General features: G+C 41.7%; 1 protein-coding gene across 5 annotated transcripts in view; it reads left to right on the forward strand.

Moving 5' to 3' along the window:
- The window catches only part of STXBP6 (syntaxin binding protein 6), a 244,853-nt gene that overhangs the window by 41,517 nt on the left and 175,493 nt on the right, over window positions 1–27,843 (forward strand). The gene's annotated exons all lie outside the window — the stretch shown is intronic.

The following is a 27,843-nucleotide window of genomic DNA, read 5'->3' on the forward strand; positions in this document are numbered from 1 at the left end:
ATTTAAAAAGAAAGTGAGTATTCTGAAGCGTTGCAGGGATAATTTATTTTGCAGCTAAAATCTTCCTATTTAGAGAAAAGAATCCAAGTATGTTCTTTATTTCATCCATTCTCTCCACAGATGTCTACTGAGCACTTCTAACGTAGCAGGCGGTGTTTGGGGTGCTAGACGACGTGCCCTCACAGAGCTTCCAGTGGAGGAGACGGGCACACAAATAAGCTAAACATGACAGATGGGGATATGAGCTGTGAAGGAAATCAAAACAGGGATGGGAGGTAGGAGGAGTGCCAAGGATGAGGGACCCATATGAGGACCAAGGGTCTTGTGCTACTTACGGTAACTGATGGGACCCACAGGCATGCAATAGCATAGTTCTTTCCACACTGGCTGATTGTGCTGTCATAATCACCGCGAGCATTGTCGCTGTCGCAGCCAGATTGCATTCACCCACACCTGTTAGCAAGGGTGTGTATGGAATGAGTCAGACAGCTGGGTGTCCTTAGGGGGACATATGCAGAGGACTTACTAATGACCAATGAAAACATAAAATGACTATATTCATTCAGCAAATGTTTACGGAATGATTGTATATACAAGGCATTGTGGAGGACAGCAAGGTAAATCACATATACCTTTCCAGAAGAGCATATAATCTGGTGTTCGTGTGTGTGGTAGGTCATTTGCATGTCATTGATTTAACATTTGAAGTGAACTATGGAAGGTCCATAACATGCTGGTTTGTCACTTTGCCAAGGTGTGGTTTTTAGTCAGGTCTTCTGGGAGGAAGGTGTGCTGTACTAACCTGGGAGTGTGTTAGCCAAGGGCACAGTGTCCACATTCCAGCGGAGTGTAGTTTCTATGCATTGCTTTATGTGTAAAATGCCGTCAAAGTGAAATACGCTTTCTTTGGGAAGGATTGATCTCCAAAGGAAGCCAGTTTCAGGTACTGGTAATGAAAGTGCAGAGTATGACATGATGCTTCTTAGCCGGAAATGGAATCAGTAAGGGTCCAAAGGAAATACTTAGCATTTTCCAACCTTTATGTGGGAATTCATAATGCTGTACTAGCATTTGTGAGCTTGGACATGAACCCAGTATGAGCGCACTACTTGGGTGAACCTTATAAGGGCCCTAATGGAAGTGTCGACACAGGAGAACTTATCTCCTTTGTCTGGAAGTGACTGTCTTGGAGGAAGCTAAGCAAAGCTTCTTCAGGAGCTGCATCATCTGGGCCTTAATACGAGGTTATTCCCTTTCCTTCAGAAATGAAGGGTCAGGGCGCCTGGGTGGCTCAGTTGGTTAAGCGACTGCCTTCGGCTCAGGTCATGATCCTGGAGTCCAGGGATCGAGTCCCGCATCGGGCTCCCTGCTCAGCAGGGGGTCTGCTTCTCCCTCTGCCCTCTTCCCTCTCGTGCTCTCTGTCTCTCATTCTCTCTCTCTCAAATAAATAAATAAAATCTTAAAAAAAAAGAAAAGAAATGAAGGGTCAGTCATCTTTGTGTGAAGGTCCCGGGCATTTATTATATGGATGGGATCAAAAGTTTACTGTGTAAAAAAAATATTTTATATATATATATATATATATATATAATAAAATACTATATAGAAACATTTAATACTATTTATATATATATTATATATAATATATATATTTTGTATATATTCCCTTCATATATCAAGGGAAAACTTAGAGGAGGAAGGAAAAGCCACAAAATACAGTGGCAGAGGGTGTTGGCTACCCACCAGAATCCATGATTTCTTCTTCCTGAGCTCACAGCAAGAATACATCTTCCAGGGGCACCTGGGTGGCTCAGTCATTGGGTGTCTGCCTTCGGCTCTGGTCATGATCCTGGGGTCCTGGGATCGAGTCCAACATCGGGCTCCCTGCTTGGCGGGAGGCCTGCTTCTCCCTCTCCCACTCCCCTCTGCTTGTGTTCCCTCTCTCGCTGTGTCTCTCTCTGTCAAATAAATAAATAAAATCTTAAAAAAAAAAAAAATACAAAGAATACATCTTCCAGCCTCCCTTGCACTTAGGTATAGCCATATGACTGAGTTCTAGCCCACAGTATGACCATAATGAAGATGGCTGAACCCATCAGCCTCAATCTGTGTTTCAGTGTGAGGAAGATGAATACCTCATCCTTTCCCCAAGTTCTGAGGTGTTTGAGCCAATGATGCATTTTTGGTCTATTTGAGCAGTGAGTTGTCTTCCCTAACTAATACCAGCACTACGTGTGATAAATGAGAGAAGTGAAGACTATAGTTTCAGTGCCTTAGTCCTATTTCACTGGGGATATTGGACCCAGTTGTTTCCACCTGAATGGCAGAATCCACACTCTTGGATGATGATGGTTATTGTGCTTTTAGGTTCCTGCTGTGAGTTTATTATTGCACCCACAGTTCATGCTTACAGATATCTGTGCTCCTTTCTGTACCCCCAACAGCTGAGGGCAGAGTTCAGGGGGTGCTAGCGGATCCCTGATTTTTCTTTCTTCTTCTTAGATATTTTAGTGCCTGCCTTGTACTAGGTGCTACCAGGAATACCTGGAAGGAAGGAAACATGAACTGTAACTTCAAAGAGCTAACAACTCTAGTTGACCAAACTGTTTCAAAGGGGACTGTCAGCTGGAGGTAACAAAAACCCCAAGTCAAATTGCTTAAACAATAAGCAAATTTTTCAAGAGCTGAGAAGTACATAGGCTTTAGGTGCTGTTACTCTATGATTCTTAATCCAGTAAGATTTACCCCTGAAATTTATTTTAGGTAGTGAGCCACAAAAGTCCAGTATGCAGTCCTTCCTAGTATTGCCTTCCCTCTCCTCGTGTCTATAATTCTAATATGGAACATTTAGCAGGTGTTGCTGATTGTCCAGAGCAAGTTGACTGGATGCCTTTTTCCCTTGAATTCCATTGAGCTGGGCCCACAGTGAAAGAGTTGTCAAAGTAGTTAATTTACCGAGTATTGCGAATGGTAGATAGTGAGATGAGGGAATTAGTGTGTGTAACCTGAGAAAATCTTGTTCACTGTATTTTAGTTTCAGCAGATTACATGGCCCACTTCATTTGGCCTATCACTGCATTTCAAGTTGGAATTTGAAGATCAGCAGTGTTCTTCTTCTTTAGCTCATTACCAATCTCCCTCTTCAATTTGCTCTATTATTCCCATTTGTCCTTGTTACTACTGGCTTGTCCCTGTTACTGTCTTCTGAGATGGTATGCTCCTTAGAGGTAGGCACCACACTTGAGTTATCTTTGTATTCTTTCCCCAAGTCCCTTACCCAAGAGCATAGCACAGTGCTTTATATATTATGTGTGTCTCAATAAGTGTTTGATGAATTGATTACTTAAATTTCTTACACTGGAAGAGCTTCTTGAGCTAGTTTCATGCTTGGTGAATAGCACTTTCCATGGCTAGCATCACTTCCTGCTGCCATTGTGTTGCTCTTAATTCTTGTGATGTTTCATCTTGTTTAACTTTGTGACCCTGACCTGGCCTTGGCCAGTTACAAAAGTCACCCAGCATGAGGTTGAAGAGGGAAAGTGTTGGCGTGGTAAATGGTTGCTGCGTGAGTGTAGTAGGGTGTGTCTTGACCTAGTCCAAAAAGTACTTAAAGGGCTCATGTCTGGTGGATGATACTGAGCCACATTCCTATGATTTCTCGGCGATGGAGTCATCTCCTGTGATATGTACTGTATTGCTCAACTGAATAAAAGAACAACAGATTACTCTTTTTTCTGCCTGGTAGCTAGATTTGTATCTTAGGTCTTATTTGACTTACTGAAGGTTCTGGAAAATTCTTTGAAAAGAGACTCGTAGACATCCGTAATTAAGGCTTATTTCTCCTAATAAAATGAGAGCTGAAATCTTTCCCTTGGGGATTTGTTATATTCCATCATAATATTATGTTAATGTTAATAGTGGTAACAGAACAGACGGATGACTTAACAGGATTTAGGACACAGAAGGCTAGGAAAGAAGATATTTTACAGGAAGAGTGTTCCACTCTTCTTTGTGATACGGGCATATCTATTCCTTTGAGCTACAGTGGGATTATATCAGTGTTTTCCTTCATTTTTAGAGCTAACAACTGGTCTTTCCTTCCCCGCCATCTTGAGAGGTGACTTTGAAAGAAGCTGGCCAGAACTTTTCTCTGATCTTGCTCTTCTCACTTGTTTTGTCAGTTTATGAATCTTTTGCCAAAAGTCAATGAAATAGAAGATCATCTTCACATTTTTGATCGGCCTTTGCTCTTAAGAATCTATGATATGAACATATCAGTGCTGATTTACTTGTTACTTAACTTTGCCTTTGGGAAGACAGCGGAACTGTTGTTTCTTTAACAGGACTTAGAAAACTGGAAGAACTCAACTGTAAAGATTTCCTTGTCATAAATTTTAAGTATTTATGTTGGAAATATGGAGCTGATTATCTTCTCCCAAAATAGTCTGTGTTGATTAACAGTGAAGGAGTTAAAATTTTCTGCATCTCAATTCACTGGACTAAATTATATTATAGTGGCCTAAAAGTATGGGCCCAGTTTCATCTGCTTACAGGATATAGTTTTAGAGAATATCCTCACCAAGTATCCATATTTTGGGTTACAAGAAAAGCAACTAGTTTGTAATATGAATCGTTCACTGCTCTCTGTAACCTTGACAGGTGGTGTGAGCCCACCCTTCATAGTGGCTTTAATGATACTGTTGCAAGGGGTAGCCTGGGAAAATAGCTAAGTGACTCTTTTTAGACCCAAGACCTAGCAGAAGGTGCATCTTCAAATAGGGACTAGTGATGAAAAAGTTCAAGGAGATGCTTTACTGTGAAAGATAATACTACCTTCTGCCTATGTTATAGTCAGTCACTATGGTGGAAAAAGAACATAAATCATTATTCTAAAGGCCTACTTCCCTCACTTCCTGTCAAGTGATATAGCATGTCCTGCATTGAACAAAAAATTACCAGGTATGCCAAAAGGCAAGAAAAAGCACAGTCTATAGAAACAAAGTAACAAGCAAAACCAGACTCTGATATAACAGAGATGTTAAAATTATCAGAAAAGGAATTTAAAAGAACTATGTTAAGGGCTCTAGTGGGAAAAGTGTAAGACCTTCAAGAACAGATGGGCAATGTTAACAGACAGATTGGAACTCTAAGAATCAAAATAAAATGCTAGAAATCAAAAACATAGCAAGAGAAATGAAGGATGCCTTTGATGGACTCATAAATAGACTCGACACTGCCAAAGAAGGAATCAGTGAAGTTGAAGATCGATCAATAGAAACTTTCCAAACTGAAATGCAAAGAGAAAAAAATAGAACATCCAAAGTCTGTGGGATGATATACAAAGTTGTAGCATATGTGCAGTTGGAATGTCAGAAGGAGAAGAGAGAAAAGAAAAGAAATATTTGAAGTAATAATGGTTGAAAATTTTGCAAAACTAGTGACAGACACCGAACCACAGGTCCAGAAGGCTTAGAGATAAATATCTGAGGGTTTTTTCCCCTGGCACCAAATATGTGATTCCCCCCCCCAACCCTGCACCAATTCTCTAGCTCCCTGATACCAACTGGGTATCCAATAATTCAATTCAATTCTGACACCAGTTCCTGGTGTTAGCTTAGACCCCACAGGTTAAGGGCTCAGTCCCACAAAACTGTCCCCACTTCAGATGGCAGCCACAAACAGGGTACTCAGGCCACCCACATTTCTGCCAGCCAACTACGTATTTGGAGGGTCCCATGACCCCTTCCCCCTAAGTTGTATAATTTTCTGGAACAATTCACAGAACTCAGGAAAGAAAGTACTTATAATTACCAGTTTATTATAAAGGATACAACTCAGGATCCGCAAAATGAAAGAGATGCACAGGGCAGAGTGTGTGGATGGGTCAGGGCACCTAGCACAAAGCTTGCATGCCCTTTCCATGAGTGCCACCCTCCTAGCACCTCCACCTGCTCACCAAACTGAAAGTTTTCTGAATCCATGGTTTAAGAGTTTTTATGGAGGTTTCATTACATAGGCATGATTGGCTAAATCATTGGCCATTGATGATTCAACTCAGTCTCTAACCTTTCTCATCCCTGGAGGTAAGGGGGTAGAGTGCTAAAAGTTCCAACCTTCTGATCATGCCTTGGTCTTTCTGGCAACCAACCCAAATCCTGAACCTCTCTAGGGGTCCACAAGAGTCACCATAAGTTCAGGTATTGTTGAAAGGGGTTTGTTACGAATTACAAGATACTCCTATCACTCAGGAAATTCCAAGGGTTTTTGGAGTTCTGTGCTAGGAACCAGGACAAAGATGAAATACGTATTTCCCATTTTACCACAGTACTCCTCTCCACCCCCCAGACACAGTTAGACATAACTTATTCATACTGCAGAAAACCAAAGAAGAAGAAAATCATGAGGGAAGTCAGAAGAGAAAAAGAACACCTTACCTATAGAGGAACAAGTGAAATAACTACAGTGGCTTGCTCATCAGAAGCCATGCAGGCAAGAAGAGAATGGCATGGAATCCTTAGTTTATTGAAAGAAAATAACTTTTTCATTATACCCAACAGTATTTATTGAGTGTCTGTGCTATCATCTGGGGTATAAAAAAGACTAAAACATGAATGCTGCCTTGAAGGAGCTCACAAGTGGGCTAAGAAAGAAACTAATGGGATGAACAAGATATGGTATTTAGTGGGTAAGAATAAAATGTTACAGGAATCTAAAGGGATTAGATAGGACTCATGGGTAGAGTGCTCAAAGGAGGTGACATGTTAAAAAAATTTTTTTCAAGGTTTATTTATTTATTAGAACACAAGTGGGAGGGGCACAGAAAGGGGGAGAGAATCTCAAGCAGACTCCACACTGAGCTCGGAGCCCCAACATAGGGCTGTATCTCAGGATCATGAGATCAGGAAGCAAGCCAAAACGAAGAGTCAGACACTCAACCAACTGTACCACCCAGGTGCCCCAGAGGTGACATTTTTAGATTAGACAGAATGCCTTCTTTCTCCATGCCCTACCACTACCCAACAGGACTCCAGTTAATAAGAGCAGATTATAGCTGAAAGACTTGTAAGACACAGACAGTCTCTTAGGAGCAGTACCTAGCAGAGCCCGAAGCTGAGAGGGGAGACAAAAACAGTACACTGGAGGAATCTGAAGCCTCTGGCACAGCTGGTACAGCTACAACAATCGTAAACACAGCCCATCTCCTAGCAGAGGGAATACTGTTCTATGACTGGGTCTGTGTAGAGAACAGTGACTTAGGTGTTAGGACAAACATGCTAATATGTTAGCCTGTTTTAGGTACAAGTTACAAATGTTTTCCTGCTTATTAGTCTCAGGGGACATCACCATATAAGCCTGATATAATTTCTTTAAAGTTTTGTAGAATATACTTATAATTTTTTTTTTAAACATCTGGATGGGTTAGGCCCTGGCAGTTTATGGTCTATGATTTGGTAACTATCAGGGAAGGATGCGAATCCAGAGGCAGAGGCTCTTTTTCTCTCTTGTAACAACAGACTATTTGAATGTCTGTCTCTCTACACCTGCCTTTGAGGATTCGATTCTTCCCACCAAGGACTTCGTTGATGAATGGCCTGGGTAGAATGCAAGGAGACTTAAGGTCCCTGTCTTAAAATAATTTACCACCCGTATGAGATGAGTAAGGATTCATACATAAAGGACATTCTGGTTGTATGATTTTAGGAGTTATTAACTATGAAGATAACCAAGTTGCCTTTCATATAATATGTAACTTAAAGGGGTGCATGTTCACAGTGTAAGAACAAGGAACATGTAGAACAGGTTGAAAGCCTTTTTTTGGTTTCACCCATAGGCAGTAATATTTTTGCCAATTCTTGGAAGTAGCCAAAGATGAGCTGTTTATCTCTTGAATATTGAAGACCATCATTTTAAGGGTCATTCTTTGAATTTTTAGGTATGGTAACACAGTACTACTCCAGAATGGTTTTCTACTAAAAAACAGAAACAAACCACAAAAAGGCAACTCTTGGAGGTCGCAGCCTGGATCTTAGCAATATTTACATCCTCACTATCTGCCGTGCCTATGGTAGATGCGAATTGTTTGGCACAGTTTTGTGAGTCCAGACGGCCCAGAGTAGCCAAGCTTTGTCTATTCATAGAGTTCTATCAAGAGGTCACGGTCTCTACCCAACTAGTAGTTATTCTTCACTAACATCCAACTTGATTGAAAGAGCTTTTGTTTTTCTTAGGTTAACAGGAGCTGAGAGATTTTTTTTTACAGCTATCAAGAAGCAATTTTCCCTTTATTCCCAATATTCCTGCAATCTTTAGATCAATCACTAAAAAAACCACTTCAGAGCTCACTTCTCATCTCTAACTCATGCATAAGAACATATTATTCTGACATTATTGGAAGAAATTCATTTTTGCTTAAAAGAGCCTCCCCCACTTCCTTGACAACCTTATACAAGATGATCAGCCTCATTAATAACCTTCAAAATGCACATTTTAATAACATGCTATTTTTCACTTATCAGATTGGCAAAGACTACTAAAACTGATAACACCCACTATTGGACAGGAAAAGGTAATTTCATACACTCAGGGTGGAGGATTAATTACCATTAGTACAATACTATTGAAGGGTATTGCATATACCTATCAACATTCTAAATATGTATCGATTTCTAGCAATTCCTTCATAAGCATTTACACTGATGCACAATGAATGTCTGTTGTATTTTATTTTATTTTATTTTTTTTTTACCATTGAAAGGTTGGAAAGAGTGTGAATACCATTAATAGGACAGTGGTCAAATATGACACATTTGTGTAAAGAAATAACATATTACATTAAACATTTTTTCAGGCAAAAAAAAGCTACTTACAACATCTCAACATAATTGAAATTTATTTTTTTCTTTGTGTGAATTATATATTCATAGGAAGAAGTCTAGAATGTACAACATACTATTAATAGTTATCTCCCAAGGGTGGGTTTATAGGAGCCTTTTATTTTCAACTCTATGCATTTTTTTGTTGCTTTTGCAATTAAAAGAATTATAACTATTTAAAAATATATGTGTAGTGCTTGGGCATGGTACATTCCACTCTGGATTGGGGATACAGAGATGCCTCATAATGAGATTTGATACTGATCTCAAGGAGTTTCTGGTCTAGTCAGTGAACACAGGAAAACAAATATATCCCATAATATCTTGTGGGTACTCTGATAGAAGCTGCAAAATATTCAGTAGGATTAAGGGTTAGTTTGATTGGATGCGGAAGGAAGAATTGGGCATAGAAGGGAGGAAGAAAGTGTCCATAGAGAGGGGGCTTGAGCTGAATCGTGAAAGATTTGCTATTTGATCTGGAATTTGAGAGGTGAGTAGATGGCAGAGGGAACAAGGGAGAGTAAAGGTGTGGAGGACTGTGTCAGGTGTGCATTTGGGATGTACTGGGAGGTGTACTGGCTGCCGTTGGTGAGCACCTGGAGAGGCGAGTGTTGTTATGCGGGAGGGGGTGAGAACCATCCAGGCGGACAAGAGGGGTTAGGATTCTGGCCTGTGAGTCGGGAAGTTGCTCCTTCCTGCTTCTGCCCCGGGGATGCTGTGCGAGTTTAGATAAAGTCATTTCTGCTCCCTGGGCCTCAGTTTCCTAATCTCTTCATTGAGAGTGTTGGACTAGATCCGTGACCTCCTGTGCTTTTATTTTTTCCTCTTTTTCTTTAGAAATAGAACCTTTTAGTTGAAGAAATTATATTCTACGTTAGGAGCAAATAGAGCAAATAAAAGTGGAGCTGTGAGCTATTGTAGTTGGCAGGTGGGAAGTAATGATGAGGCTTCTCCCTGTGTATCCTCAGCGAGGCTTCCGTGGGGGGACCAGGGAGCTCTGGCAGAAAACCCCGGCCAAGCAGAACACGAGAGCCCTTTCAGGTCTGAAGACTACGACTGTGTCACTAAGCTCTTTTGAAGTCCCTGCTTCCTTCCCCCTTAGATTTATTTCCATCTTGGCCTAATTTCTTCTTACCCCTGGTCCGGCTGCACATCCGTGTTCAGTGTCCTTTCTCATCAGACCTAAAATGCTTCTCTCCTTCATGCCCATCTTCTTGCCATTTTTCTTCTCTCATAGCTCTGATTCCTTATTGATTTTTTTTTTAATTTTCTTTAATTTGTGTGAACAGGCTGGCCTTTTTGGGACACAGTGGAAATTATTATAGGTAACACTTGTTGAATGCCCACTGTGGGTGCTGTTGTAAACATTTTGCGTAAATTATCTCATTTCATCCTCATGACAGGCGTTAATTATGAGGCAGGAGGTGTTAATCATGAGGCAGGTGGCATTAATTATGAGGCAGGTGTTAATGTCAATATCTTATTATTTTTATATTTATATAAAATATAAATTTTTATATTTTACACATATATAATATAAAAAGTATACATATATATTATTACATATATAATTATATTATTTTACAGATGAGGAGACCAAGACAGGCACAAAGAGGCAAATCATGAGATAAGGTCAAAGAGAAACAGTCCTTGGAACTGTGACTCAAGCACAGGCAAGCTGGCTTCAGAGCACTACCACTTAATCCTGGCCTAAACCTTTTTACTTTGTACTTTGATGTCTTTAGCTGTCTGTTCTCAGAAAGGGTGTATCCCCGCACCTGGGTGGCTCAGTTGGTTAAGCAGCTGCCTTCGGCTCAGGTCATGATCCCAGGGTCCTGGGATCGAGCCCCACATCGGGCTCCCTGCTCCACGGGAAGCCTGCTTCTCCCTCTCCAACTCCCCCTGCTTGTGTTCCCTCTCTAGCTGTCTCTGTCAATTAAATAAATAAATAAAATCTTCAAAAAAAAATTTAGAAAGGGTGTATCCCCATTCATTCAGGTATCTTTGTGTGCCCTGGGGCTGTCTGCTTCCTTTCCCTCCCCGTCCCCTTTCTTCCCTTTTTTGAAAAGAAAGAAGCAAGGAAGCCCCATGTGATGCCAAGAATGAGACAGTTAAGATTTAACTGAAACTCACAAGAGAAGGGATTTGGGGACTCTTGTTTTATTTATTTATTTATTTGTTTGTTTGTTTATTTATTTATTTTTAAAGATTTTATTTATTTATTCAACAGAGAGAGAGAGACAGCGAGAGAGGGAACACAAGCAGGGGGAGTGGGAGAGGGAGAAGCAGGCTTCCCGTGGAGCAGGGAGCCTGATGCAGGGCTTGATCCCAGGACCCTGGGATCAGGATCTGAGCCGAAGGCAGACGCTTAACGACTGAGCCACCCAGGTGCCCCGGGACTCTTGTTTTAAATGGATTTCTTGGGATGTGGCCAGGGAAACGCTGCTGAGAGATTCAGGTAGAGCAAGCCCATTTAGGCTGACAGTTGCATGTGTACCAAGGAATTTGGTGTGAGTCAGGAAGGTGGGGAGAGAAAGGGGCAGGGCCAGGCATTTGATCCATTGTCAAAGTCAAGAGATAGAATTTTATTCCCATTTTTTATCATTACTTTTCTACCCTGAAAAGCTAAACCACTTTAGTGAATGATTTCTGCTTTTGTGTTGATGTGCTATTTTAACCGTGTGCCAGGGTAGTCCTAATATCACCTGAAAATAAGTAAGGAGAAATCTGTGCCATCATTGACTTGTGCTAAGTATATTGTTGTTACCAAGAAATCAAGGGAAAAAAAGTAAATGATTAACCAAACTTCTAAGGACTAAAACCTTTGAACTGCAAAATGTTGCTATGTTTACTCAGCAGAAGCAAGTCTGCTTACTGGCCGAGAAGCATTAAAAAACATTAACCTAGAAGCTTTTGGCCAATGTTTGACATATTTCATCATAAATACATTTCAAGTATTGAAGATATGTTTTGAGAATTAAAATTCATATAGATATGTTACTGTGACCCATGAAGTTACAAAGCTGTAGGAAAACTTAGCTATTTCTCTATTTGGAGTGGGAGAATGGGTTCCAAATATGGAAACACATCTCTAATTTATATAGTAAACCTATATAGAAATCAATACAAAGATTTTCACCTCATCAATGCACTTTCCTTTCTACTTACTGTGTTCTGAAAGTAATGTTCAGATTTATAACCATATTTGGTTTAAAGCAGTTTCTAAAATCTGGTGTGTGTGAGATTTTTGAAAGGAAAGCAGTATAGTAAGTTTATTGGGATCTCAGTATACATTTTATTTTAGAACAGATGTTGGAAGCAGGCTAGGCCTTCTAAAAGGGGAGAATATGAGCTGATAAACATCCAAAGGAGTTTAGTTGCTATATTTCTAAGTAAGCTTTATCTAGGTGGTTGGCTTATGGATAAATCCCAAAGATAGAAGTTTTATTCCCAAGAAGCTTATTTTCCTAGAGCTACTTGAGAATTTGGATGTCCCTAAAAGAAAAATAAATCTTTTTATCTATTTTGTTAGGGAGACCATGGAAGTTCAGGAAAATATTTTCTCTAAAATTTCTACAGTGCCAGAAATTGGGTCTAATGGCCCAGTACAAAATTCTGTCTTCTTAAAGAAGTGTTTCCAGATCTCCATAGTGGGAATTAATCTGTACTTTCTCATTTGTGGATTCATGCATTCATTCAACAGACTACTATTGAACACCTACTATGTGAGATTAAAACTGTGAACAAATTAATCATAGTGCTCGTCTTCCCAGAAATCTTGGTTTTACGGGGAAAACAGAGTAAGTGCTCAAGAGTTACTAGGCAGCATCATTACTGCTATACCGGGTGCATGCAGATCTGGGGAGACTTTTCAGGGAAAATGCTTTCTAAGCTAAGCAGAAGTTAGTTAACTAACTTCTGGGGAAGTTAGGGGAACAGAGAAGATTAGGGACACGATATACAAAACTGAAGCACAAGCCTCCTGAAAGGAGTGAAAGAGGTACAGTGGTCCTCAAATGGAAAGGCGCTCAGAAAGGGTGGGGCTTGGAGCATGAGGGAGGGGGAGGAGGTAGTGGTCAGAAGGGAACCTGGAGAGAGAAATAGTGGCTCTAGAACCCTGAGACCCTCATCAAACCCACTCTCCTGATGGCACTGGTGAGCCATTGAGTTGATGTCAGATGTTCTATAAAAATCACAGTCATTACTATGTACAGAATGTACCAGAGGGAGACATGAGGTCATCGTCGTCCAGGGTCCAAGGGGTAAGCAACCCAATCCCAGAATACCATTTTTAGGGTTTATCTCCTGGGAAGCAAGTTCTTTCTCAGTCAGGGTCCAGGCAGAAAATAGACACAATGCTCATATTTCAAATTGGACACCCAGGGTTTTAGAGGGCTGAGTGAGTAGTGGAAGTAGAGGTAACCTAGAGATTAGTGACTTCAGGAAGCAGCTGCTATCTCTAGGGCTGGGGAGAACAAAAGACAATGAGTATGGTTAACTAAACCCAGAAGCTCAGAGTAGAGACCACCATAGAACTGCTAAGGAGGTGCTTGGGCCTCTGGGGAAGGATTGCCTTATGGCTGGTGCTCCAGTCATCAAGAGGGGTTTGTGGCTAGTATCCAGAATGCTAAAAGCATGGGGGGAACTAGAGCCATCTGCTGCTGCGGAGTCCGGAAGGAGCTGGAAAACAGGAAGAGAGTTCCTTCTCCCCACCTCTGCCTTCCAGTCTCCTGCCGGTGGCTCCCATTGGCAGGATTTAACAAGAAGCCAGTTGCAAGGGAGTCTGGGACATGTGGTTTGCAGACTTCTAGCTCCAGCATCACAGAGCAGAATACAAAAGGGTAGGCTTGGACTGAGAGGCAGCTGATAGGTCATCTGCCCTAGGCATTTCAGGAAAGGCGCTCTGGCTAGCTCCACTGTAGGAAGTGGATTGGAGAGGGGCAGTTCTGGGTACCAGTTAATCAGTTTAGAGATTGCTATCCAGACAGAGGTGATGGCAGCCTGCCTTAGGGCCAGGACAGAGAGGAAGAGAAGTGGGCAGATGTGGAGAGATTTAGAACCTAGAATTAGAATTTGGGAGGGAAGAGGGGATAGATCAGAGGGAATAAGGAGGGGGAGGAGTTAAGGAAGAAGCTTGCATCTCTGACGTAGGTGGATGGTGGTGCCCTTTACCAAGAAGGGAACGTAGGACTGAAACTGTTTAGGCGAAGATGATCCACTCAGTTTGGGGCTTGTTGAGTTCGAGGTGCCTGTGGCTCATCCAGGTGGAAATTCACTGCGGATATCTGGTCAGATGTAAACATGGTATGTCTTCAGCCTATAGGTGGTACTTGAAGGTTAAGAATGAATGAGGTTATCAAGGGAGACTGTAGAATTCGGAGAGAGGAGCGCATCGGGTAGAACCCAGAAGAATAAATAACCACATTTTAGGAAAGAGCAAAAGTAGTGGAAAAGTTTGTGAAGGACACTGAAAGATGGTGGGAGACGCTGGAAGAAAGCCAGAGTGCATTACGATTCCCTCTGATGTGCTAGGCACAGCGATAAAGCTGTGCACACGTGGTACAAAAGGGGAAACCTAACACAGCCTGGAGAGAAGAGGCGGGCAGAAGAGGAACCATATTAGGAGGAGGCCACCAGGTGCCTTGGGCGCCACTTGGGAGCTGGGAGTGGAGGTAGAGGACATGCGGCGAGGTGGGGGAGGTCTGCTAGTTATCCAGCCAGAAGTCCTGTGCGAGGAGGAAGGCCCTTTAGGCTGTGCAGTCATGGAGAAAAGGCACTTCTGAGAGATCTACTTGTCTGTTACCAAAGTTTGTCTTCTAGGCGTTCTTTTTTTTTTTTAAGATGACATATTTAGTGTGGTTTGATTTTGTGGGAATCATAACCTTGAATTGGTTGATTTTCCCCTTACATAAAGTACAGAAGTCATCTTGCATTAATATGTCTTTTGACTGGATTTGTCTTGCCTTCAGGGGCAATAAAAGCTCGGTGAGCTGAGCGTCTAGCACAGGCAAGGAAAGTTCTCTGTTTATTTAAAACTCTGAACTTGCTGTCATTTTACTATCCACATCCCTCAAAAACAAGGAATTACACATTGACATTGAACTGACTATGCTCTCTCAGTGACCTGTGGGAACAGACTTGGGCAGGTGTTAGGCCTAAGATCTGAATAAAGAAAGCAAGACACATACTTGCAGATTTTAATTATTTGCCAGTGTTCATTGCTTTCAGTTTTTTTGTTAACAAGTTACGACAACTCATTTCACGTAGGGAAAATAGGAGTTTTTCATAACCCTGCATAGGAACTGGAAACAGGTGAGCCCAGGCACCTCTGGATGCTTCCTTTCCTCCCTCCCTCCCTCCCTCTCTCTATAGATAGATAGATAGATAGATAGATAGATAGATAGATAGATAGATAGATCGATCTGCACTGTCCTTTCCTCAGTCTACAGATCCATTTTCTCTGTAACTTTGGCTTCTCTGTGATCTGTCTTCTCTCAGCCTTTTTGTACATCATGACTGACACTTAAAGCTTCAGCTCCCACTGCTGTTTGGGGCATTAGCTCAGTTTCCTTTCACGATCTGGTCAAGGGCCCCCCCATATTCTACCCAGCTTAGACTGGGGATGTGTACCCATGTAGTTCATAAAAGCCAGAGATTGGCTCACTCCCCTCAGAAGTATAAAGTGAGAAGCTAGGAATCCTGAGTTGTGACCTATCTAGTACATCCCTTCTATGCCTGGCCCATAACTCATTTCCTACACACAGTACCAAAGATTCTCTCTTCTACTGCAGTCGGTTTCTTGTACATAAAACCACACATTCACTTATTCTTTCCCCAACAGGAATCATCCCAAAGTCATAGCCACTACACTGAAAAGCAATCAAGGGGCCGCTTAAAAAGCATCATCCAGTATAAATCCACAATTCTCAGTGATGTCCATTCCAATTCAAGTCCTCTCACAATGAGTCTAGCCATTCCACAACCTGTGGACTACATATTACACGCAATACTGACATAGCCTATGTACGGTGGTGGGCACTCTTAATGTCATGTTTTAAAAAGGGGAGAAGAAATTTTCACCTCTTAATCTAACCGTAAAAAAGCCACATCATACATTGGTCACTGGCTCTGCCTACACTCTGTCTAGTAGCATCTGATGATAGGTGGCTTCCTTGCTGGCATTCTAGGCCAGATGCTTGGAAATAGTAAGGTTTATTGGACGAGGCCTGACTCCTAAACCCTTGGCTTGTCTCCTCTCCTCTTCACCATGAAATGAGTTCCTTGATCTTAAACTACTCTCAAGTTGTCTGTTGGGTATAGCTTCTGTTTTCTTCCTGTGCCTTTCCTTGTTGAAATCTGGTTATGGAGGGGTTTTTGTTTTTTGTTTTTTTAAATGAATCCTTCAGTAGTTAATGATGTGACATAGAACAGAAATACCAGCTCAGTGAATGCATCTCAAACCAGAATCTTTTCGGATTTTTTTCCCTTCAACCCTTGTTAAGAATTTAGAGCACTCTAATTTTGTAATAGAGTAGGTATCTATGGGGCTTGGATTCTGTAATCAAGCTTGTTTATTTCTGAGCTTTCTTTCTTGGCTAATTTCCATGTGGTTTCTAAGTTAATTGCATAGAAAAAAAAAAACCCAAAATTTAGTTTTCTGCACTGTATTGACATGACTTTAGCATTTGCATTTAATCATTTGCACTTCTTCTGTCTCAGTAAGTACAGTGAGCTGTCTTTATATTTACATACCATTGAGAACTATAAGATAAACTAGAAGTAGAATTAGAATAGAGGAAATCAGCATAGTCATTTCGGAAATAACAAGGAGTGCTGCAGCCGTCAACCAACACCATCTAACTTCAAACTAAGGCATTGGAGTGTTTTGGGGTTTGTTTTGTTTTGTTTTTTAACATATATTATTTACCTAGTCTTAATTTAGCTAGTAAAAATTCCTGATTCCCAACCCTGCCCTCTTTCTCTTCAGGGTGTCCCAGCTTTTGCTAGATTGGGTTGAGCTTACCCAATGAGAAACCATTCCATTAGCCATCACATTGATAGAACTATCCAGAACCAAAGGGAGATAGATTTCTGTGTTATAGGAAAACACACACAGGACCCACATACAGAATTAACAGACCAATTATGTAACGATTTCTAGTTAGGTATTTCATGTAGGGAATAAAACAGATGGTGATTGTCCTGGGAATGATTCTTTGGCATCGTGGAATTATTGCCCTCCAGGTATTTTTGAGATGAACACAGAAATCTAAGAAATCTACATGGGCTATGAGAGATTAGATATAAAATTCTTTAAAAAAAAATGCACATCTTATGTTTAAGCACTCCATACGAACTAGTGTCCTTAAGAGAGCAGTGGTCATTGAGAGCCACATGGAGGTCCAGAGCTGCTTCCAGCATCGTCTCCTGACCATGTCCACCCTGCCATAGCTCCATGTGTAGGGATTATCTTGAGTTCTAGCACAGACGTGGAACATAATAGGTAGTCATTGAAATGCCTAGTTGGAAGGATGAAAACATGAATAGGTGACGTTTCAGCCTTCATGTTTCTGTGGAACACTGATTCTTGAAGGTTATATAGAGAGATTAAAGAGGACATCAAGGAAAGAAAACTATTAGGCTGATGTTTTAAGACTACCAAAAGAGGGGGTGCCTGGGTGGCTCAGTTGATTGAGCATCTGCCTTTGGTTCAGATCATGATCCCAGGGTCCTGGGATAGAGCCCCACATCGGACTCCCTGCTCAGCGGGGAGTCTGCTTCTCCCTCTCCTTCTGCCACTTCCCCTGCTTGTGTTCTCTCTGTCTCTCAAATAAATAAATAAAATCTTTTAAAAAAATACCAAAAGAGTAGATGCATATGCATCTTTGCCCTTGTGTTCCATTTTCTTAGGATAAGTTCTTAAGAGTAGAATTACTGTTGTGTGTATTTCCAGAACTTTTGATAAGTTTAACTGGAGTGGCCTCCAGAAGGCTATTCCAGCTGACTATATGAACCTGGTCGAGTCCCCACCCTCCACATCTCATCTTATTTGTAGTTGTGCCTCCACAGCCTGCTTGCTGGCACTTTCTCAGAGCATTTGGCTTGGCAGGGGTCGAGGTGTGTGTATGAGAATACAAAGTGTTTATTAAAACTTCCAAGATGTTATGTGATAAAAGTATTTGGCTTGTTTTTATTTTTGATGCCCTTGGCTTAATTCCCCAAAATTCGTGTGACAATTTCTCCATCTCTGTTTCACTCTCCCTTTGAACAGTACCTTTAAAACAAAAAACAAAAAAAAACCCTGCTTTTCCTTCCTTATACATTTTTACAACTTTCCCAAGCATGCTAATAAATTTAGTATCTATACCCGATTCTTTATAGTTAGTAACCAGACAGGAATAAATTAGTGAACAGGCCAGATATAAGAAGAAATAAGGGCGTTTTAGATGGTCAGTTGACATTATTAAGTCTTAATTTGGACAAAAAAATTGGGAATGGGGGGACTGATAAATTTGGGGATGGATTGTAGAGATGGTAACAGTTGGGGGGGTGCAGGCTTAGCGTTGCCAGATCCTCCCAATTTTTACAAGAAACTGGAAATTTCTTTACATCGATACATATTTGTTAAATGTGTGTAGGCCAAGAAAACTCACTTTTGCAAACTACCCATTTATGACCTCAGGTCTATCCACACCTACTTTCGTTAATAGGTAAGGGGTTGAACATTTTAAAAGTAGTTTTTCTTTCATCTCCCACCTCCCCGCCCTCCAACCGTGGACAGTTGAGGAGTTTACATTGGTCTCAGACACCTTTTTCCTGTGGCAGCTTCCCTGTGACCACTTCTTTCTTTTTTCCCATGCTTGTACCCAGAGTTTCCTCTTGCTGTTCGGCGAGTGTGTAGGGTCTGCGCAGAAATGTGTCCCTGCGGGGTTCTCCACGCTCACCTCAGGTCACGGTGTGTGTCTCCCAGCTGCAGCTGCCAGAGCCCTTGTGCAGATCACAGGTGGAAGCCGAGGCATACGCTCTAGGTCATTCACTCAGAGCCAACAGCTTCTATGGCTTTCCATGGCAGTGGATCTCCCTGTGTAATCTGTGTAGGCAGACCTAATTAAATTTTTTAATTACATTTCGAGGGTAGGCTTAACAGGGTTAAGTATCTCCTGATCACCGGCCTCTGAAGGATTGAAGTACCTGCCTCTTCTGCGGCATGACATTCCTCATGTAGTCCGCTGGCTGCCTGGGTCCCTTATCTGTCTTCTTGACTTAACTCCTTTTACCTTGAATATATTTAATTTGCCTGTAATCTCCATCTCTTGCACAGATCCCAGGTCATAGTAATTAGTAAATGTGTGTGGAATGAAGGAGGACAGGTACTGTGCCTGGGTGGAGTTTCTTTGTCACCTCTGATGATACAGAGAACAATTGTGCCACAACAGAAATACTCGTCAGAGCCAGATAAACATCCTCTTAGAGGGTGTGAAGAGCTTTGACTCCACATTATTTGATTTCCTTGTCTGATGGTTGGTGGTGCATGATAGTTACTACTGTTCTTTATCCCTTTGCTTACTCGCCGAACCCCCAGGACCTGTCTAAATTGATTTCTTTTCAACTGTTGCCTTGGTCGGTTTCCTTGTTGATTGTCCTTGCCCACTAGAATGTAAGCTCCATGAGGGGAAGGATTATGTTGATCGTGTTCCCCTTGGTGTCTGGGACAGTGCTGCAGTGAGTGAGTGAGGGGTCCTGTGTCTTATCCCAGCTCTGCTCTTTGTGTCTTTTCTTGCTCTTGCCTTTTTATGGCTACACATTTCCGCATCTCCCTTGGGTCACAACACTCCCATCTACACTGGGGCAGACGTAAATTGGCTCTGTCGTTATTTTCCTCCTTAAGCTGGCAGGCAGTTCCACATGGCCAGCGGGGCACAGTGGATACAGGACAGGATTACAGGAGGAAAACTCCTCTCTTTCCTGGCCAAGTCCAGCAGAGTCATCAAGGTAGGTCCCTTCTCTGAGCCTTGTTCTCTTTACCTGTCAAGGAGAGACAGTACCTCCCTACCTGCCTCACAAGGTGGGGAGGTACCATTTGAGGAAAGCTTTGTAGAATGCACTATAATGTGCATATGTATGCTTGTCTGCCTTTCAAGGACCAGGACACCCCAGGTGGGAGCCGGCTGACCCAGGGAGCTGATTTTCTAAGCTCCTCCTTCAACATGACAGTCTTGTGAAGTGGGTGATGCTATCCTATTTTAAAGATGAAGATAATGAGGGGCGCCTGGGTGGTTCAGTCGTTGAAGCATCTGACTCTTGGTGTCTGCTCAGGTGGTGATCTTAGGGTCCTGAGATCGAGCCCCGTGTCAGGCTCCACTCAGTATAGAGTCTGCTTGAGATTCTCTCCCTCTCCCACTCATGCTCGCTCTTTCTCTGAAATAAATAAATAAATATTTAAAAAATGATGAAGATAACAATTCTCAGGGACACAGAATTTTACTCAGAATTATTCACAAAGTAAAGGCGGAGCTTAGACATAGATCATCTGATGACAAATCTAGCCTTTTCACCATCCAGCATCTGTAAGATTGGAGCATGGGAGAAATGGCCATTGTGCCTTGGCCCCAGATTCTGGATGGTGAGCCTGATCACATGTGTTTTGAACATCTCTGTAATTTGTTAATGTGTGACACCATAAACTTGTACTAGTGTTAACCTGACTTAGTATTAGAATCGTATTCAATTGATAGATTTTTCTTCCCTGTCAAACACAGCACAACTAGTTAGGTCAGAAGTTACTTATTTTTTGGAACATGCTGATTAAAAAAGGGTTGACATTGAATGACAGAAGAGCTGATTGAATGGGGCAGAGCCTGCATTTACATATGGACCTTGAGTCTGACCTGGATTTGCAGGCTGTCCTGTGGCATCCCAATATACAGAGCAGGATGCCTGCCTACCTACCTGTTCCTCCCACATGAGGTTTCACCATTGATTGGGTGCTGGATCCTCACCAAGGCGATCTATGTTCTCGCTTCCAGGGAGTCTCAAGTGAACCTGTAAAGACTCTTCAGTTACCCAACAGGACCTTGTGCAGCTGCATGTGGAAATCAGGATAATTCTGGCATTTCTGAGAGCATTTTAATAGAGCACTGATTACAGATTGCAGGCACCTGGTGGTGTTTTTGTACTGTGGCTGAAGGGTGCAGTTCCAAAGACCAGAACTGGGCTTGACAGATTCCTATTTTCCTATTCTGTTGTTTCCCAGGGCCTGGAATTAGGTACTAAGAAACTCTTAACAGCAGTTGATCCAGGCTCTTGGCATGGTTAGCATGTGCTTTCAGGAGACCACCAAAACCAGAGCATTAATTCCCAGGCTGATAATGGACATGTGACTTTGCCCAGGGCGTGTTCTCCTTCCAGTGGCTCCTAGCACTGAGACTGGAGGAGGGGCTCGTTCGTTGGGGTCAGCACAGAGACCTATGGCTTGGCACTTGGCCGAAACTGTTCTGTGCTTCTTGGACTGTCTCGAGCTGCTCTACTTGGGCTGGCCATCATTGCTTTTGGCCTTGACAGCCAAATGAAAAAGCATAAACTGTGAAAAGTCAAGAGAATAAAAGGTGATAGCCAGAAGTTGAGGTTTTGAAATCAATGGGTAGAGGTATTCTAGTCCAATACTTAATTTCTTGCCAATTCATAAGAAAAAGAATGAATCTGAGAAGAATCCTCGCTGTGATAAATCAGGTTTTCTCTCTCTCTCCACCTCCCTCCTGGCATTCCATGTGGTCTCACCTTCCACAAACTTGGGATGGCTCTAATAACTTTGCTTGAAAGAGCATTGCAGCTGAGTGGAGAGCAGTGGCCAGCCTAGTCGTGGCCTTACTGTGATTTGGAATTTCCCTCTGGACTTCAGCCTTCTTATGATTTAAGGGAGAGAATTGGTGTGCTAGACCATCACTAAGATCACTTCAGCTATGAATTTTTTTCAGCATAAGAATGCCAGCATATTAGCTTGCCATGCCTTTCCGCTGAAGTAGAAGCTGCCAGTGGGTGGGGCCCAGAAAGGTGTCAAGGAATGGTTGTTGGTTAGCTCATCTGGAAGGTCTTGCTGAGATCCTTCTCAGTCCAGTCAAGTGGATGGAATTCGCCTTGCCAGCCTTTTAATTTTGTGAGGGCCAGGGCATTGCTGCTAGGGAAGCAACTCTGGTTTCTAGAGGCACTGGCCACAAAAGATAGAAGGCACAGAGAGAGTATGAGGAAGGAGGCAACAAGAAGGGTCCCAGTTGTGCTTCTGAGATGCCAGAGGGGGGTAATACAGCAAAGGAAGTGGAAAGAGGAGTTTCCCTTGAGAACCAGCAGCAACCTTTGAAATAAGTGCCTTTCATATTTAAACCTTTTCCGGTTTGGGAAATAGCCTACAAGGTTCATAAAACTGCCTTGTGGCAGCCATCCAAGACCCTCCCAGGACTCCTGTTGTACAGTGCTGGTCTCCGAAGGAGGGGAGTGAGCAGCTGTGATGAGACTTTGGTGGGCATTGTCCTGTTTACGGAGACAGACCTATTGTAGCCTCCCTCCTGCCGTATTACCAACTCCCCAGGTTTTTACTTGTGGAATCAAAACAAGCTCTATTCTAACGAGACTACGTGATCCTCTCTGCCAACTACACAGCATGAGATGCATAACTAAGATGAACAGATATCCAGAAAGAATGACTTCAAACTACAGCCTGATTCATTATCTTTTTAGGGGCTGGACAGAGATATAATAACAGTATTTTGTCCACCAGAAAGCAGGGCTGATCAGAGGTAAAACTGTGAAGGCGATGAATTTGTTTTGATTTACCTGGAATGCATTTCTGCCTCACTTTTCCCGACCTTCTTCACTTCTTCAATGAGATGTTCCAAAGACTCCTGGAATCAGCGCTTCCTAGGTTCAAGTCCCTGCTCTGCCCTTTGAAAGCCGTGTGAATTAGAGCAACTTGCTTAACGAATCTGAGCCTTAGTTTCCTCTTTCGTAAAATGGAATCTTCCCCTCAGCCCCAGTACAAACACATCAGTGAGGATTTTCAAATACCAAAGTCCCATATCTAAGTATTTGTATCTCATGTCAGACTTGGAGGCAGCTGATGGGGAAAGCTTTTGGAGGTTCGGTGGGAATCTTTCCAGCACCGGTCACATTATACTGCACACACACACAGTCATGAAGTGGACCATCGGGGAGACCAATTAAAGTTAAAATTATAGTCCTTGGCAGATCTTCATAAGCTGGAAGAGTTTGATGACCTTCTTGAAAATCTTCTATGTGAAATTGAGACATTGAAGGAGACATTCTCTCCCTCTGCCCCTCCACCACTCCCCCTGCTCACACTCTCTCTGTCTCTCTGTCTCCCAAATAAATATTGAGGGCTGAAAGAGGAAATCATTAGCAAAGACTGCATTGTTTCAGGCAGATTGTCCCTCTGAGGGGATTGTAAGGGCCAGGGGTGCTGACCAAGTAATTCCTGGTTAACTGGTTTAGGTTACCTTCCTGGGGAGCCAAGACAGCAGTTAGATATTCAGTCTTGGTTTGCTGAAGTGGGGGTTTAGCACAAGTGACTCTGTTTGGGGCCTGCTGTCCCTTTTAATATCTTCCACTTTCTTTCATGGATGGGCTTAGTGTTTGCCTGGCTCTTCCAGTGCAAGTAAAAGAAACATACTGATTTAGCAAGCAGTGCAGAACATAGCACATAATTAAAATGTTTATTTTCACGTTGTCTATCCTCATGTGGCTTTGTCCCTGTTTGGTTGGAATAGATTTGTCAATTGCCAGTGTGGTCTGCTATAAACAATGCTCTCCAGGCCAGTATATTGTTTTCTTAGCTTGCCAACTAGCTGTTGGACACCATGGGGATGAGTGCTCAGAAACTGAGACATGCCGACAATTTGAGCTCCTTTTGTTTGTTTTCTCTCACAACCCTTTGTACTTTCTTTGATATGATTAAATTCGTTTTTAAGGCCTGCTCACATTGTGGATTGACAGTCCTGTCATAATCCAATGAGTGCACCCCAGCCCGCCCTTCCCTGGTGCTTTATTTCTACCTGTTACTGTAGCGTTGGTATATAGGGACTAAAGAACCAATTTAAATTACCCCTTGGAATTTAAACTTGTGAATGTTGTGGTTCTAATATAGACTGAATCCCTCAGAGTGGGCGATACTCGTAAACTCTTCACATCACCTTGAAAAATCCTCCAAATGGCATGTTTCTGGCAGTGTTGGTGGTGGTGGTTTTGGCTTTATTATTTGTTAACGTTGGAATATAATGATTGACAAGAAGGTTAACAAGTCCACCCACAATATAAACAAACTTGGGTAAACACAGGTCTTGGGGTCTGGGTGTAGAACAGAGTTTGTTCTTTGAATATTAAACCAGCAAGAATAATGTGCTTACTGAACATATAAACACGGAAAGAGGAGATGAAAATAGTCTAGATTTATAACTGAAGCAGACGTGAGTCACTGGCTTTAGAGGATCCTGTGAACATGATGTCTCCTACACAAGAAGGGTTAGTATATACAGGAAAAGAAAGCCAACCAAGTCTCATAGTACTTGGTAGCCTAATGGGAAAAAAGCTCCCTCTTTCCCTTCCTTAAGGAGTTAAACTGTATTTTAGAGTTTTTAAAGGTTTCCTACACTTAAAAAATCTAAGTAAGCCATGACCAAGGCTGCTGTGCATGGTTGTGCTGTTTTTGCATTGCTCCAAAGATGTGTGTGCAAGGGAGAAAGTGCAAGCTGACATGTGGCTGGTATTCTGTTCACCCAGACCATGGGCCCTGGCGTGGAGCTGCACTGGCTCAGACGAAAGGGGCCATTTTCTTCTCACAGAAATGCCTCCCGGGCCTTGTCACCATTCACAGCATTTGCTCCTTTTCCTCACAGCTCTTTGGAAGTGGGAATTTACCCAGTCTCACCTTTGGGATTCCAAGCACCATGTCTGGACTGGAACTGAGAAGAAAGTCAGACCAATAATTCGATCTCAGCAATATATATTTTGATATGTCTTCCAATTTGAGGAGAAAACGTGTATCTCAAAAACAAAATGTTTAAAGGAACACTCTAGTCAGATTAGGGACGAATAAGAATACTGCCCTGCAGATTCAATTTTGACCTATTCTCTGGTTTTAAAATCTTAGAGGTATTCATATTAACATTTTGGCAAGCTTTTTTCTAGACATTTCTTTATGCATATAAATACACGCCTATAATTCATGAGCTCACTTTCTGTTTTATAACTTACTTGTTTTCACTCTATTATGTTATGGTCATTTTTCTCCTATCTATGCCATGAATTTTGAAGACTATGTCAAATTCTATTAGGTGGTGGGCTATACTATCTTTAACCAGTGAAGATTGGCTATTGATGGATATTTAGATTGTTTATAATGTTTTGCTCTTAAAAATGAATCTGAGGTAAGCATGTATTTATAATACACACAGGCAAACACGCTCACATCATTTTCCCTAGTAGTAGAGTTGCTGGTTCAAGGAGTGAACCAAATATTACTCTCTGTGAGAAAAATTGTAACTTCCTCATAATCCCTGGACCAATAGGGGTGGGTTAAAAATAGCATAGGTTACCATTCAAAAAACACATGCCTAAAAATCCTAATTTACAATCTTAAAGCAAACTTTGGGAGATACATTTAGCGGCTATCTTGATTCCACACTTGGAATTGAGTGTGGAAGTGTTTTGTAAATCATGCAATGCTGTACAAACCTCAGTGACTCATTACTAGGGCTTTAGAGAGTATCTGCCATGTACTCTCAAAAAATGTCTATGGAGTCTTATTTTATAAATAATTCATTAAATACAGAGGGAAAACCCCAAAGACAATGGTTCTGAACTGGTTATATGGCAGAATAAACAAGGAGATCATCAAGAAAACAAGTCCAGGCCCTTGCCCCCTAGATCCCTCTGTGAGCAGGTCCTGGGCACTTCAGATGATGTTGATGTACCATTCTTGTTCAGAATTTGTCCTTTATGGTATTTCTGTGTCTATCTACAAGTATTTTTCTCGCAGAATAGAGAATATTTTTAACTTTTATTCATTTTTATTTTCCTGTTTGGAAGTTTCCGGCTCCTTCCAGGATACTTTTAGAGGTTTTTATGTTTTTTGTTTTTTTGTTTCTGTGGGGTTTTTGGAATTTTTTGTTGTTGTTGTTTGTTGGGTTTTTGTGGGGTTTTTTTGGTATGACTTACTGGTTTAGTTCTGATCTTTGTAAGACTTCATAAGACATCAGTTCTTGGTCTGCCATTCCCATATGGTATCCTTCCACACAGCCCGTTCCACACACTTTGTTTCTATCATGAAGAATGAAGAGTGATGGACTTAAGGTGATTGCAATTTCCCACTTTGAATGTTATCACCAGATTAAAGTTATCTGTCTATTTTAGTGGTATATCAGACTCCCTCTTTAGATTCCACTAATACAAATTTTTAGTTTAGAGTAGTAATTGAACTAAATGGAAAATTGGCTGGTGGACTGAAATTTCTGTCTAACTTATTTAAATTTTCTGCATGTTTGCATGCCATAGAGCAACTGAGATTTTCATCTTGAGAACTATCTTATCAAGGAGTGAAGTTGTCTAAGTAGAAATTTTGCGTATTTAGAGTCAGTAACTCTCATCTGAGTAAACTTTTATAAAGGAGCTAACTTGACCTCCAATTATCTCATTTGGCCTTAATATATAAAACCATAAAAAATAGATTTTCACTGCATAGCACATTGCATGTTTTCTAACTACCAGGTGAAGCGTTTGGATTTTGGAGCAAAATGAACATTTTTAGATTATTTTTAGGTTTAATGATTGCTTAATATCTGACTTGTAACATTTAGTGTTTATATACTGTGGAGTTGATGGAAAGCAATTTAACATTTCTCTACTTTGGTTTCAGTACTTATAAAGTTGACCCATTTCTTGTCAAGGTAATTGTGTTTCTCTGTCAAGACCTGAGGCATAGAGAAGAAACAAATACAGTTAAGTGTGAATCTTATTTACCCTTTAGAATATTATATTGGGCAGTGTCGAGGGACGTTTGTGAGCAAGATGGGAGCAGTGCTGGGGCTATTTTAGGAGGCATCAGAATCATTCAGGCTAGTGATGATGAGAATCCTAACCAGAGGATGCAAGCATGAGAGGGAACTGGTGGAGTCCAGTTTACAGGGATTATATCATATCTGCAGGACTTGGTGATTGGTTACTTATTATGGGGGAGGGGGGTTGGAGGGTTTGAAGGAAAATGCAGAGTCCGGGTTAACTCTCAGTGAAATGCTCCATTGGCAGCTAGGTAAATGGATTTAAAGCCAGGAAGGCAGTGGGAGCTGGCTGCATGATTAGTGTCATCAGATTGAAGTTGGGTGTGTAGCATTTCAAACACAAAGTGGCAGTGCAGAGAGCTCCTTAGAGTATAACCTTATTTCTCTCATTTCTAAGTTATTTGAGGTCACCTCACCAGAGTTCCTATGCACTAGAGAAAACCAGCTAATTCTCCCCCAGAGTCTCCCAGGCTGACATCACTTTCACTCTTAGCTTGGAAGAATCCCGAAACTTGATATCAGCTTGCTTTGAGTACATCCACCTCAGGGTCAAGTCATATTCACTGGTTAAAGAAGGTGTGTCTAAAACCAGGGATTCCAGTTACTCATTGGCAATGGGAACATAACTGCTGTCCAGTCCAGAATACTTGTATCGGCACATCCAGTGCCAAAAATGTGATCAGAAGATTGCATGCTAAACATGGCGCCCAGACAGGGACGTTCCTGAGGTTAGAGGAATCAGTTTGCCTTGATAATATTAAGCTAAATAGATGACTATTTCACTGAAGGGGCTCTTGCTTTTCAGGTGAGAAATATTTGATGCCTGTGGGCTATACCCCCAGTCTGCATGATAGCTGCAAAGGGCGACTATGACTAAGGGCATCTGCAGTTTTTACTTGCTGGAGTCC

Source organism: Mirounga leonina, unplaced genomic scaffold (genome assembly GCF_011800145.1).
Source record: "Mirounga leonina isolate KUSES-001 unplaced genomic scaffold, KU_Mleo_1.0 Mir_91, whole genome shotgun sequence".
Lineage (NCBI taxonomy): Eukaryota > Metazoa > Chordata > Mammalia > Carnivora > Phocidae > Mirounga > Mirounga leonina.